The sequence below is a fragment of the Myxine glutinosa genome, chromosome 10 (assembly GCF_964187855.1).
Source record: "Myxine glutinosa chromosome 10, kmMyxGlut1.1, whole genome shotgun sequence".
NCBI classification, from domain to species: Eukaryota; Metazoa; Chordata; class Myxini; order Myxiniformes; family Myxinidae; genus Myxine; species Myxine glutinosa.
Genome location: NC_136270.1, coordinates 70,005,150 through 70,018,252, shown reverse-complemented (window position 1 = coordinate 70,018,252; position 13,103 = coordinate 70,005,150). Strand labels below are relative to the sequence as shown.

Here is a 13,103-nt window from a genome sequence, read left to right as displayed (position 1 = left end):
GCATTACCTAATGTTGCGTGCACTTTTGCGCCCTTACCACCTTACTCACTTGTCTGCTTCTTTTGTCTCCCACCTCCGAGGATCTGGCTTTGGGGCAGAGAGAGAGGAGAGAGAGGTGCTGGCTCCGCAGTTGTGGGCCTGCACTTTCGCTGCTTGCTGCCGGGATCGATACACCATATGGACCGCAATTTTTTGTGGCCGCCCACCATGGACCGCAGTTCTCTTGCGGGCAAGCACCACCCGTGGATGGACCTATGGGTCAACGTGGCACCTATGCCATACAGGTGAACCACTTATAGTTGGCCCCCTGACGGCCACAATACAGAAATGGACGCGGTTGGCGCCTTTCTTTATTTTTGAAAGAAGCCAGAAGGCCAAGTGCACCACACGAAGGCAAGACCAGCGGCAGAACATCGGCCGGCTGCGACACCACCGGTGATTATTGAACACTTTATTGGTGCACCGGATGGTGCTGACTGTGTGATGGGGTGGTGCTTTTGGTGCTTGGATGGGGTGCTCTGCACATTATTAAAGGCCGTAAGGCCACAGAGCACTCGTGGGTTGGTGTATCGATGCTGGCATGCGTGCTCTCTCTATGCATAACATCTGCATGTGTTCCTCCAAAAACAGGTCCTGGATCGTAGTGTAAATATCAGTGTAGTCTTGTGTAAATAATGCTCCCTACCGGCTGTATGTTTAGTTTGAGGATTCTTTCCGCGATTCGGTTATCCTGTGGGTGTGTTTCTGTGAGGAGAAGGGTGCAACGTCGCAGGGGGACATATTTACTCATTTGTGAACATCTGTAAAACTGTCGCACTCAGGGTTGAGTTAATAGTAGAGGGAACTACATCTGAGTGCCACACTAACGTAGGTAAAGATTTATCAGGTCGGGACGCCCTGAGGTAGAGAAGGGTGCAATGTTGCGGATATGGGATTTGGCCTCCATCCATATCCGCTTGTAAATATTCCCCTATTTCCCCAATACTCCCCAACTATCCCCAATCCCCCATTCCCTAGTCCCATTGTCTGTAAACAACACTCTGTAGCCCCGACCTTCCCCTTTTTCCCCCATTAAATGTCGTGCCCAGGTTCACCGCATCTCACGTAGACAACTATAGGACATCTTGCTAGTTATTCTTAGTCTATGTCAGTTAAGGACTCGTTTCCATTAATTCTGACTCTTCGTTGCACCAGAATGTGATTGTATGGCACCAGTAGTAAGTTTAGGACCTCCCAATACCTCCCCACAATCTCATCTCCGCATCCTCCCATCATCTCATGAAACAACAACACCAACAACAACAACAGCACGCGGGGAGTGCGCGTCCTCACTCCGGCTTGGTTAGCCGCCATTGACCATGTGCTCCGACGGGGTTACCACACAGGGGCTGACTGTCAGCTCCTCGTCAAGGGCGGAGCCCGGTAACCCCCCGCACCCAATAAGAAGCGGCGGACCGATTCCATCTGGGACGGAGCTAACGAGCCGAGGGCGTGTCACTCCCCGCTGGATATACGCAGCCACTTACCGGAGGTGACGTCAGATGCGCCTCAGCTTGGAGAGAAAAGGACGCCACCTCCAGCGCGACGATACCTCCCCGCCTCTCTGGACCGGACCGGGTCGATTCTGCCCCTGAGCCAAGGTGCACCTTGAGCCATCGACTACCTGCCCCTCCTTGCCATCAATCCCTGTGTGAGTCAGTCTTGTCCCGTTTGTCTGTGGTCTGTCGGGATTAAGATAAGACCGTGTCTAAGTGCCTACCTTTCTGTGCTGTACCTCTTGTCCGTGTAATCTAAACATTCTGCAAACCAATATTATAACCTCCTCCGGAGGTCTTGAGAACTGTACCCCTGGTGTCGTGTCATTTAAACCCAGCCGTGTGTCCTTTCCATCATTGATTTAGCATAGCGCGACTTAGTCAACGTTCGAGTGGAATCGGGTAACTTGTGCGAACACGGCGGCCATTCCGCTCGGCCCAGCATAACATCTCAATAAGTCGTGTCTGCAACAATATATATATATTGTTGCGGTTCTGAGAAATGTACATATTGATTAATAAAGGTTAAAGGTTTGCCCCCATAGTTAGTCCACATGCAACACGTAGGCCACCTTAGAACATTAGTTATGTCATAGTATATGTGTAGAATAAGACCATTCCCAATAGTGATACCTGCGTTGTGTAAAATAAATAAGAGTAGGTCCCATTCATTTTGTGGCTCACCCTCCAAATCTACCTCGTTGGGCAGCATCCAGTCCGTGCCCCATTTTTGCTATTGCCCTCGCATTGGGATGCTCAAACCAGCCAAATGCCACGAGGTAGGCCTGAAAAGGGGGAGGAGCACGAGGTCGGGGTGTGGCCATGTCAAGGGCGGAGCCGGTAAGAGCCAACGACCAACCAGGGCTCGGGTGGAATGGCGTGAGGGGCGTGGTCAAAGCGCGGCTGGCAAATTCGAGAGGGTTCGCTGGGCGGCGCTATATAAACGCGCACGCAAAGCCCTTCCAGAGGACTCGTGAGGGAAGCCAAGCATTGGCATGATACAGGACTGATGAGCGAGGGGCTTTGTAACAGGATGATTGCACTTTATCAAGAGGACTCGTGAGGGAAGCCAAGCATTGGCATGATAGAGGACTTACGCAAAAGCGCTGGTATGAAGAGGTAAAGAGGACTTACGCAAAAGCGCTGGTATCAAGAGGTAAAGAGGACTCCCGTGCGAAAGGACTGGCCAGAAGGCGTATATGCGCTTTACCAAAGAGGACGATTGGGAGAGGCGCTTCACCATTTGAACTGTTGGAGTGCATATAGCGCCAGTTCGTTTATTACATAGGCGGCTGAGCCAAGAAGTAACCACCAGTCTCGCATACCTTTCCCCTGATAATTGTCCGGTCCGCGCCAAAGACACGCGGGGAACGCCTGCCGTCTGTCCTACCATCTTCTTCATGGTGAGTAGGGGACCTTGAGAACGAGCTGTGGACATCATCCCTGGACCATCAACCCTGACCATCTACATCCCCGTGTGAGTGTGTCTGTGTGTGCGGGCCCGTTTGTCCAGGGGATAGGTTAAGACTGTTCTTAAGGCTGCATTGTGTATTCTGCTTCTTCTTCTTCATTGTACAAAGTGTTAATAAACCAATCTATTCTTCCTTTCTTCTTAATCCTTGGATTAAGGATTATGTGATAATATGGCTGATAATAAACTGTGATAAAAGGCTGTGAAAATAAACCAATAAAGCCCTCCATAACCTGGCCCCATCCTACCTGGCTGACCTCCTCTCTAGACACACTCCCACCCGCAACCTCCGCTCTGCTGGTACCAACCTCCTGACCCCCTCCATCCGGACCAAATTCAGATCCTGGGGGGACAGGGCCTTCTCCATCGCTGCTCCCACCCTCTGGAACTCACTACCTCACACCATCAGAGACTCCTCCTCACTCACCACATTCAAAACATCACTAAAGACCCACCTGTTCAACACTGCATTCAACATTCAACCCACAGCATTTAACCCCTGACTATCTCTTCTCCTTCTCCCTCCTTTTGCTTTAAATATTTCCCTATTGATTCTTGTCTTTTTGCAATTGTGGTTTTCATGTATTGTTATGCATTATGTTTTCCACTCTGTCAAAGCGCCTTTGGGCTACTTGAAAAGCGCTATACAAAATAAATGAATTATTATTATTATTATTATTATTAATCCGACCGTATTAGTGATTTCTTCCATTGGCTAAGCGTGGCATGATTCAGAACCGCTCAAATCGGGTTAGTTCCTGTTAACAGCTCGGATCACGGCTTGCTATCGCTCGGTGTTTCCACCTAAAACCGTGGTTCAGGCGGGGTTATTTCCTTGCTTCCTGGAAGGTGTTGGTAATTAGGTAATAGGAATAATTCGGCCTACCACCCTATTCAGCGCTGACCGGAAGGAACGTCATAGCCCCGGATCACATCGGCTAGATAAAAGACAAGGGGATTAATCCCCCCTTGGTAAGGGGAAAGGCCGACGTAGAGATCCGCAACATTTGGTGTCAGGGGAGTGGGATTGGACCCGAAGTGCGCCTAACGCACTCAAAATTACGAGCAGCCGAAATTTTATTAGCATCCAAATTAAATTCGTGCCATGGCTAGTCAAGATGGTCGGATGCCGGTCGAGGTAGAGGAGGAAATAGAGTCAATAACCCAGGACCCCCGGGAAGAATGGGAAGAGGAGGAGAACAATGATGAGGGTGCAGCAGTAGAGGAGGTAGGCGAAGAAAATGGCGGCGCCTCGCACATGGCCGCGGTAGCCGAGCCTGCAGCACCAATAGATATGGGCCTCTTTATGATGCAACTCCGGGCGTATATGGGAGAAGAATTGGGTAAATTGACAGAAAAGTTGGACGCCTAAAGTGATAAATCCACCCGGGAGCAAAAAGAAATGGGGGGCCAATTAAAGGAAATAGGGGGCCAATTGAGGGAAATGGGGAATAAAACCACCCGGGAAATAAATAATTTGGAAAACAAAATGTGAGAGCAATTGGAAAATCAAACTGGCGGATCAGAAAGCAAAATTGGGGGCCAATTGAAGGACGTGGGTGGCCAAATGGAGAAATGAACGAGGGGTTAGTGGGGTTGGAAAACAGGATGGGCACCCAAGAGAATCGAATGAAAGGGATGAAAGACGGGTTAAAAGGGTGTGGTAACAGAATAGGTGGCCAAATAAAAAAGATGGGGAAAGACATAGATCGCAGGTCAGGCGGGAAGGTCGCATTGGTACGCGACGAGGTAACGCGATTTGAGAAGTGCGTGGAAAGCGAGGTTGAGCCAAGCACAGCCAGGTGGACCGGGGTAGAAATCGTGACAGGGGGTATAGAAAAGCCGACGGCCGCCGAATTATAAAGTTTTCTTTTATGTGCGCCAGCGGTCGTCGAGTGTAATAAAGAAAAAGAAATTATAGTTGAAATTGGGGTTGAGGAGACGGCAGAGGTAGTACGTGAATTGAAGAAAGAAATGGAATGTACTCAAAGTCTGCATTCGCATTGTGATGTCGTGCTGTCGTGCTGTCTAACCCCAATGAGAATTTGCAGGCGCTGCTGCGGAAAAGGGTCCCAAAGGTAAGCAGGATTGTGTATGGCGCGAAGAGGTTTGGCGCGAAAGTGTTTGGCGCGAAAAGATTTTTCGTGCGCTTGGGATCGCGACGTCACCCGGGCGCTTGTGGAAGGTCCGTGGTGAGGTGTGTGAAAGTAAATGGCGCGCATGTGAGGGAAAGGTGTGCGCTGAAGCGCGAGTGTGAAACAGAGTATGAAACTGAGAGTGAGAGTAGGTGCGACACAGAGTGTGAGATGGATGAAGAGAGTGTGTGAGGATGAACACCAGAGTGTGTTGGAGAGAGTGTGTGGGGATGCACACCGGAGTGGGTGATTGGGTGTGCAATAGAGTGCACACCCATGGGTGTTACAGAGTGTGTAACGGAGTGCGTAAGTGGTATGAGAGCGCCAGGGTGTGCGCGAGGATGTGCACTAAGGGAGTGTGTGAGTGGCATGAGTGCGCCTGAGTGGTGTGCACCTGAGTGTGCGAGAAAGGAGAATGCACGAGAGCATGCCGTAACAGAGTGTATGGGATGTGTGAGTATGGAAAGGGTCGTGTGGTGTGAAAATGCGACTCGGGCATCGACGCAGACCGGGGCAGCGTTTAGGCCGACGGATAGCCGACGCGAGCTCTCGGGGCATGGTGTTCTTTGTGTGCTGCGGGGGACGGCGGGGATCGTTGCCGCGGCGGCGTGCACGATTCGGGCTGGGCCCTGCCCTGTATGGTCGGTGCCGTGCCGTGGTGCAAGGGGCAAACGGCACGATTCCAGGGGAGGAAGGCCAGGTCGGACCTTAGCCCCCTGGCGGGTGCCGTGCTCCGACCGGGGGAAGTTGGGTCATGGGTCATTGTGCCGAAGACCGGAAGGCTCCGCGCCGGGATGGCGCCTGGAAACTCGGCCCGAGTATGCCTCCTCCCCAGAATCGACAAGGGGATTAATCCCCCCTTGGTAAGGGGAAAGGCTGACGTAGAGATCCGCAACAATACATATATATTGTTGCGAATATGGAATTTGGCCTCCATATCCGCTTGTAAATATTCCCCTATTTTCTCCAATACTCCCCAACTTTCCCCAATCCCCCATTCCCTAGTCCCATTGCATGTAAATAACAATCAGTAGAGCCGACCTTCCCCTTATTCCCCCATTAAATGTCGTGCCCAGGTCCACCGCACCACACGTAGACAACTTTCGGACATCTTCCTAGTTATTCTTAATCTATGTCAGTTAAGGCCTCGTCTCCATTAATTATGACTCTTCGTTGCACCAGAATGTGATTATATGGCATCAGTAGTGAGTTTAGGACCTTTCCCATACCTCCTTCCATCTTCTTCCCCAACAATTACAACAACAACAGAGGAGATGGCGGCGGAGCGGGGGAGGATGCGTCCTCACACCGGCTCGATTAGCTCCAGACCATGCGCTCCACGGGGTTACCACGAAGGGGCTCCTTGTCAGCTCCTCGTCAAGGGCGGAGCCTGGTAAACCCCCCGCACGCACCCAATGAGAAGCAACGTGCCGATTCCACGAGGCGGAGCTAACGAGCCGAGGGCGTGTCACTCCCCGCCGGATATACGCGGCCCCGCGCCGGATGTGACGTGAGATGCGCCTCAGCTTGGAGAGAGAAGCCACCGCCACCGCCACCCCCAGCGCGACGATACCTCCCCGCATCTTTGGACCGGACCGGACCGTACTGTACCCTGCTTTGAGCCAAGAGTGCACCTTGAGCCATCGCTATCTGCCTTTCCTAGCCATCAAACCCCCGTGTGAGTCAGCCGTTGTCCCGTTTGTCTGTCGTCTGTCCGGGGTTAATATAAGAGTGTGTCTAAGTGCCTGTCTTTCTGTGATTATACTTCTAGCCCCTGTAATCTGACCTTTCCGTACGAATATAATCTCCTCCGGAGGTCTTGAGAATTGAAACCTTGGTGTCGTATTGTGTTATTGTAATCCAGCCGGGTGTCTTCTTTTTCTTATTGAGCCAGCATCGCGCGACTAGTCAACGTTCGGGCACAATCGGGTAACTTGTGCAGACGTGGTCATACCATAAAACCGCTCGGTAAATAACATCCAAGCCACGTCTGTAACAATTGGTGTCGAGGAGTGGAATTCGGACCCGGGACTAAATTAGTTAGGCCCAAATTTTGGGAGGGAAAATCGTCCCGCAGTTACTGCGCTCGACGAAATTATAACGGAAAAAAAAAAAAAAAAAAAAAAAATTGTATTTGTTTTACGAAACTCGAACTTTGCAAGTCGCGTTATGGCGGATCAAGACGGCTGGGGTCCGGTAGCGGAGAGTGAAGCAGGGTCGGTCCAGGACCAAATTGAGGGACATGAGGGACATGAGGAGAGCGAAACAGCGGGGGTAGCAGACGCGCGAAATGGCGCCTCGCTGGTCACCGCGCCGGCGACCGTAGCAGCGCCCCCGGTGGATTGGAATTTGTTTTTTATACAAATGAAGGCCCTTGTGGTCCAGTATAATGAAGAAAGGGAAAAACAGAATGGGGAATCTGATGGATGCTCATTGTGAGCAAATGAGGGCTCGGAGTGAGCAATTGGGGGTAATGGGAAACCAAATGGGGGTAATGGGAAACGAAATGGGGGTAATGAGGGACGAAGCGAGGGGTACCAGTGAGGGGTTAGACAATAATTTTGAGGAGTTAGACAAGAAATTTGGGAGGTTAGACAATAATTTTGAGGAGTTAGACAAGAAATTTGGGAAGTTAGACAATAATTTTGAGGGGTTAGACAACGGGATAAAAGAAGTGAAAAATGGGTTAATGGGGGTAGAAAATAGAATGGCTGCCCAGGAGAATCAGATAGAGGGAGTGAAAAATGGGTTAGAGGGGTTAGAAAACAGTATGGAAGGCAAATTGAGGGACATGAGGGACCAAGCGGAAAGGGAAGTTAAACAAATGGAGCAGCAGATAGAGGGGGTCAGAATGGGGGTAGAAACCAAACTGGATGCTCACAGGGAGGAAATGGAGCAGATGAGGGTGGCATCTGGGCAGGAGATGCAAGTGATGGGAGAGGAGATCAGAAGAGGAGTGAGTGAGGAGGTCGGAGGAGTGCGCGAGGAGGTGAGGCACTGTGAGGAGCACATGGAAAAGGAGGTGAGAAAGGGGACTGTAAAGTTACAAGGGGGCATAGAGGACCTGACGCAGGAGGTGGAACAGCTGACGGAGGGACAAAAAGGACTAACGGAGCAGGTTCAAAGGAACACTGCAGTATTAGGAGGTTTAAAAGCGACACAAAACGACATAAAAAACGACTTAATAGCGACAAAGAGGGAATGTCAGACGGTACGTGAGGGACTGACAACGAGGTTGGACGAGGTGATAGAGGTAATGGAGACGAAGGACCGGCAGGTGAGGACGCACCTGGAAACGGTCAAGGTAGCCTTGGAGGACGAGCTTGAGGAGACGTACCGGGGAATGAAAGAGGTGAAGCAGAAACTAGAAGAAGTGGAAGAAGGGATGAGCGAAATTAAGAAGCGACGGAGAGGGGATAAGAAAGAAATAAAAGAGGAGATAAAAGAATTGGTCCAAAGTCTGTGTTTGGATCGTGATGATGTGCTCATTAACCGGATGAGGGATTCGCAGGTGATGGAGGAGAAGCGAAGAGGAAGAGGACCCGGTGTAAGTGGTGACCAATATGGTCGTGCGTATGATGCGCCAGGGGATTTAAGAAGCTTGGGGGTCGAGATAGACCCGGGTGTTCGTGAGAGGCCGTTGGTGAAGTGTGCGACAGGTCTGGTGTGCGAAAATGGAGGTGTGCAAGAAAGTCCGACTCTGGGGTGTGTGAGGAAAAAGTGCGTGCCAAGGAGTGAGTGTGCTGGCGGGAGTGAGTCGGTCGTAGCGCGTGTGCGAGGGAGCACATGGAAGCGTGGTGTGGTGAGTGTTACAGAGGGTGTGACCGGAGAGTGTGCGCAAGAGTGTGCGCGAGAAAGGTGTGTGACGGCCAGGTGCATGAGGAAAGAGTGCGCTGTCAGAAGTAAGGAAGAGTGTCCACCTGTGGTGAGTGTTACAGAGGGTGTAACGGGAGAGTGTGCGCGAGAAAGGTGTGTGACGGACAGGTGCATGAGGAAAGAGTGCGCTGTCAGAAGTAAGGAAGAGTGTCCACCTGTGGTGAGTGTTACAGAGGGTGTAACGGGAGAGTGTGCGCGAGAAAGGTGTGTGACGGACAGGTGCATGAGGAAAGAGTGCGCTGTCAGAAGTAAGGAAGAGTGTCCACCTGTGGTGAGTGTTACAGAGGGTGTAACGGGAGAGTGTGCGCGAGAAAGGTGTGTGACGGACAGGTGCATGAGGAAAGAGTGCGCTGTCAGAAGTAAGGAAGAGTGTCCACCTGTGGTGAGTGTTACAGAGGGTGTAACGGGAGAGTGTGCGCGAGAAAGGTGTGTGACGGACAGGTGCATGAGGAAAGAGTGTGCTGTCAAGAGTAAGGGTGAGTGCGTTGTCACGAGTGGAGGTGAAAGTAGTGAGAGTGACATGGAGCGTGAGTTAGTTGTGACAGGTGAGCGAGGATGTACACCTGGGATGGAAGGATGCACACCTGGAATGGTAGAGCGTGAGTGGGAATGCACGCTGGAGTTGGTGGTGAGGCACGTGGTTGGGTGTGCGAATGAGGGCACACCTGTGATTGTCACAGAGGAGGTGACAGAGGAGGGGGCGCGAAGAGGTGTTTTGGTGAGGTGTGCTACCAACGAATGTGTGCCAAAGTGTTCGGTGGTCAGGTGTGTGACCAAGGCTGTGAGTGGAATGAGGGTACCTGGGTGTGTAAGGAAGGGTACGAGGAGCATGGGCACAGCTGGATGTGTGAGCAAGGAACGGGCTGCGGGGTGTAAGCATGCAGGTGAAGCATCGACATTAAACGGGTTAGAGGTTAGGTCGACTTTTAGCCGAATCGGGCCCTCGGTGAGTGCTGGGCCTCGCTTTGAACGGCCGCGTCCGTGCTCCACTAGGCGGAGCGGGCGGCCCGATAGAAAGGGTCGTCATGGCGACCACTTTTTGTTGAGGCATTCCGGCAGGTCGAGATCGGGACATTGGATGGCTCCACGCCGAGGTGATGCGTGGGATCTCGGCCCGGGTAAGCCCCCGTCCCTGCACCGAGTGCCGGACGCATCCAGCCGCTGGCACAAAACAACCAGCATCCATTGCTTGACTTTACGAAGCCGGGCTTTGGACAGGGATTGGCGCACCGAGAGGTATTAGTGAGTCGACTGGGTGATGAGGTTAGTGTTTTGGCCCCAAAATTAGAGAAAAACAAAATTTGATGATTGGCAAAGGATTGGCAGAGTGATGATTGGTAATGGTACAGTGATTGGCAGATGATTGGCAAATTTTTAATTTGTTGAAATTTGATGTGCAAAATTGGTAGTGAGAGACCCCCGATGTGGTGGGATGGCATCCCTGCCACCCTTCCCATGTGGGGGGGCAAAGGAGCAATAGCTTATGGGGTGTATGGCAGTGAAAACTAGCCCGGGTGGGTTAGGATATTGTGTGTAGGGATCTAGAGAAGATGACCTTAGGTAACGTTAAGGTTAGTTAGTGACTGATACCTGTAGTGGGGACGCAGGTAGATTAGTGTGGATGATAATGACGAGGGAGCGCAATAGTTAAAGGGACGACTGGGAAGCGCAAGTTTCAGAAGGGAGTAGTTAGCTGAGATGATGCTGTGTGTGTGAGGATTGAACAGGTGTGATTGCACAGGTGTGCAACTGGACAGGTGTGATTGCACAGGTGTGCAACTGGACAGGTGTGATTGCACAGGGGTGCATCTGGACAGGTGTGTGGAGCAGTGTATGAGTAGTGAGTGTTGTGGATCAGCGCGAATGCGCTTGGGGAGAGAAGGGTGCAGGTGGCACCAAGTGTGAGAGCACAGGTGTGCAAGTACAGGTGTGTGGAGAGAGTTGGAGTAAGTGGTACGGAGTGGTGTGCATGGTGCGAAGGTGTGAATGGGGGAAGAGTGGACCCCCGTCACGGATACCCGGGGCGGGTAGTGTAAGTGTTAGGTAGAGGGTACAGGTAAATTGTGGTTGGATATTGGCATCTGTGGTGCGGTTGCAGAATGGTGTTGTGGATGGGTGCATTAGTGTTGTGGAAATGGCTGGGCGTGTAGCCTGTTAGTGTGTGTAGTTGGTTGGGCACTCCACCACTGTGAGGATGTCGGCCAGGTGAGGCCGCAGGTGGGCTCTGGGAGCCGGTAGTTGTGAGTGGGTGCCTGAGGATCCCGGGTGTGGATCGGGCAGCCCAGTGCCAGAGAGGGCACGGAGTGGGGAGAGAGCCAGAGGGCCTTCCCCAGGTAGTTAGGTTAGGGTGAGGAGCAGGTAAGCTCGGAGGCAACTGCAGTGGTGGAGGTGTGCAGGTGGGTAGACCCACTGGGAGAGGTACACGCCGCAGCCCAGAAATTGTGCGAGGGCACCGGGAGATGAATCGGGGGAGTGAGACCCCAAATTGAAGAGCACCACAGTTTGGCCAATGGGAATTGGTTTTTAGAACCCATAGTGTAAGAGGGCCAATGGTTTGGCCGGAGGAAGACCCCGGGTAGTGTAAAGTTGTTAAAGTCATTTAGGAAATAGTTAGGATTGATGAACCTGTCGCACCATACGCAGCCACTTACCTGTGGTGATGATGATGACTCCACACCTGTGTTTTCTTTGTTTGTTGCAGGAGATGAATTGCTGTGTGGGTTTGTGAGACGCATCACGACGTGGATGAGACATTGGGGTGATTCCATCTCTCCCTCCCTAGGAGGGACTGATGATGAATTGGTAATGGCAAATTTTGATGTTGAGTTGGAGATGGCAAATTTTGATGAGAGTTGAAAATGGCAAATTTGATTGGTTAGGAGGGAGAGAAGACGAATTTGGTTTATGGGAGGAACGGGGAAGACAGTAGGGATGTTTGTTGATTTGTAAAGTAGATGTTTATGGGTAGTGTTGTGTTTTGTGGATACAGTAAGGGGTAAGGGAGGGGCCATGTAGGTTACCTGGTGGGGGGGGGCGTACGATAGGAACGTACCTGTCTCACCTGGTTCCCATGTGCCCCCAGTGTGCATCACCTTACATTGCGTGCACTTTTGCGCCCTTACCACCTTACTCACTTGTTTCTTCTTTTGTCTCCCACCTCCGAGGATCTGGCTTTGGGGTAGAGAGAGAGGAGAGAGAGGTGCTGGCTGCGCAGTTGTGGGCCTGCACTTTCGCTGTTTGCTGCCGGGATCGATACACCATATGGACCGCAATGTTTGTGGCCACCCACAATGGACCGCAGTTCGTTTGCGGCCAAGCACCACCCGGGGATGGACCTATGGGTCAACGTGGCACCTATGCCATACAGGTGAACCACTTTTAGTTAACACCAAGTGCACCACAAGAAGAGCAAGAGACACCTGCAGGGTTAGGGGTTGTCGAATTTATTTTTATTCCAATGAACAATGGTGACTGCACCGATTGGTGGTGGGGTGGTGCTTTTGATGCTCGGGAAGGGTGCTCTGCACGTTATTAAAGGCCGTCGGCCACAGAGCACTCGTGGGTTGGTGTATCGATGTTGGCAAGCGCGCTCTCTCTCTATGCATAACATCTGCATGTGTCCCTCCAAAAACAGGTCCTGGATCGTAGTGTAAATAGCAGCGTAGTCTTGTAAATAATGCTCCCTACCGGCTGTATGTTTAGTTTGAGAATTCTTTCCGGATTCGGTTATCCTGTGGGTGTGTTTCTGTGAGGAGAAGGGTGCAACGTCGCAGGGGGACATATTTACTCATTTGTGAATATCTGTAAAACTGTCGCACTCAGGGTAGAGTTAATAGTAGAGGGAACTACATTGCGTGCCACACTAAAGTAGGTAAAAATTTATCGGGTCGGGACGCCCCGAGGGTAGAGAAGGGTGCAATGTTGCGAATATGGAATTTGGCCTCCATATCCGCTTGTAAATATTCCCCTATTTTCTCCAATACTCCCCAACTTTCCCCAATCCCCCATTCCCTAGTCCCATTGCATGTAAATAACAATCAGTAGAGCCGACCTTCCCCTTATTCCCCCATTAAATGTCGTGCCCAG

General features: G+C 51.5%; 1 long non-coding RNA gene across 2 annotated transcripts in view; it reads left to right on the top strand.

The window, feature by feature from the left end:
- The window catches only part of LOC144894050 (uncharacterized), a 104,627-nt gene extending 92,242 nt beyond the window's left edge, over positions 1 to 12,385 (top strand). Inside the window, exons 2-3 of one of the 2 annotated variants that reach the window (XR_013624752.1) lie at positions 10,589 to 10,727; positions 10,759 to 12,385. This is a non-coding gene — a long non-coding RNA (uncharacterized LOC144894050). Of the gene's footprint in view, positions 1 to 9,986; positions 10,728 to 10,758 lie in introns of those variants that run through there. The other variant, XR_013624751.1, reaches the window with a different exon arrangement.
- The last annotated feature ends 718 nt before the right edge of the window (positions 12,386 to 13,103 follow it).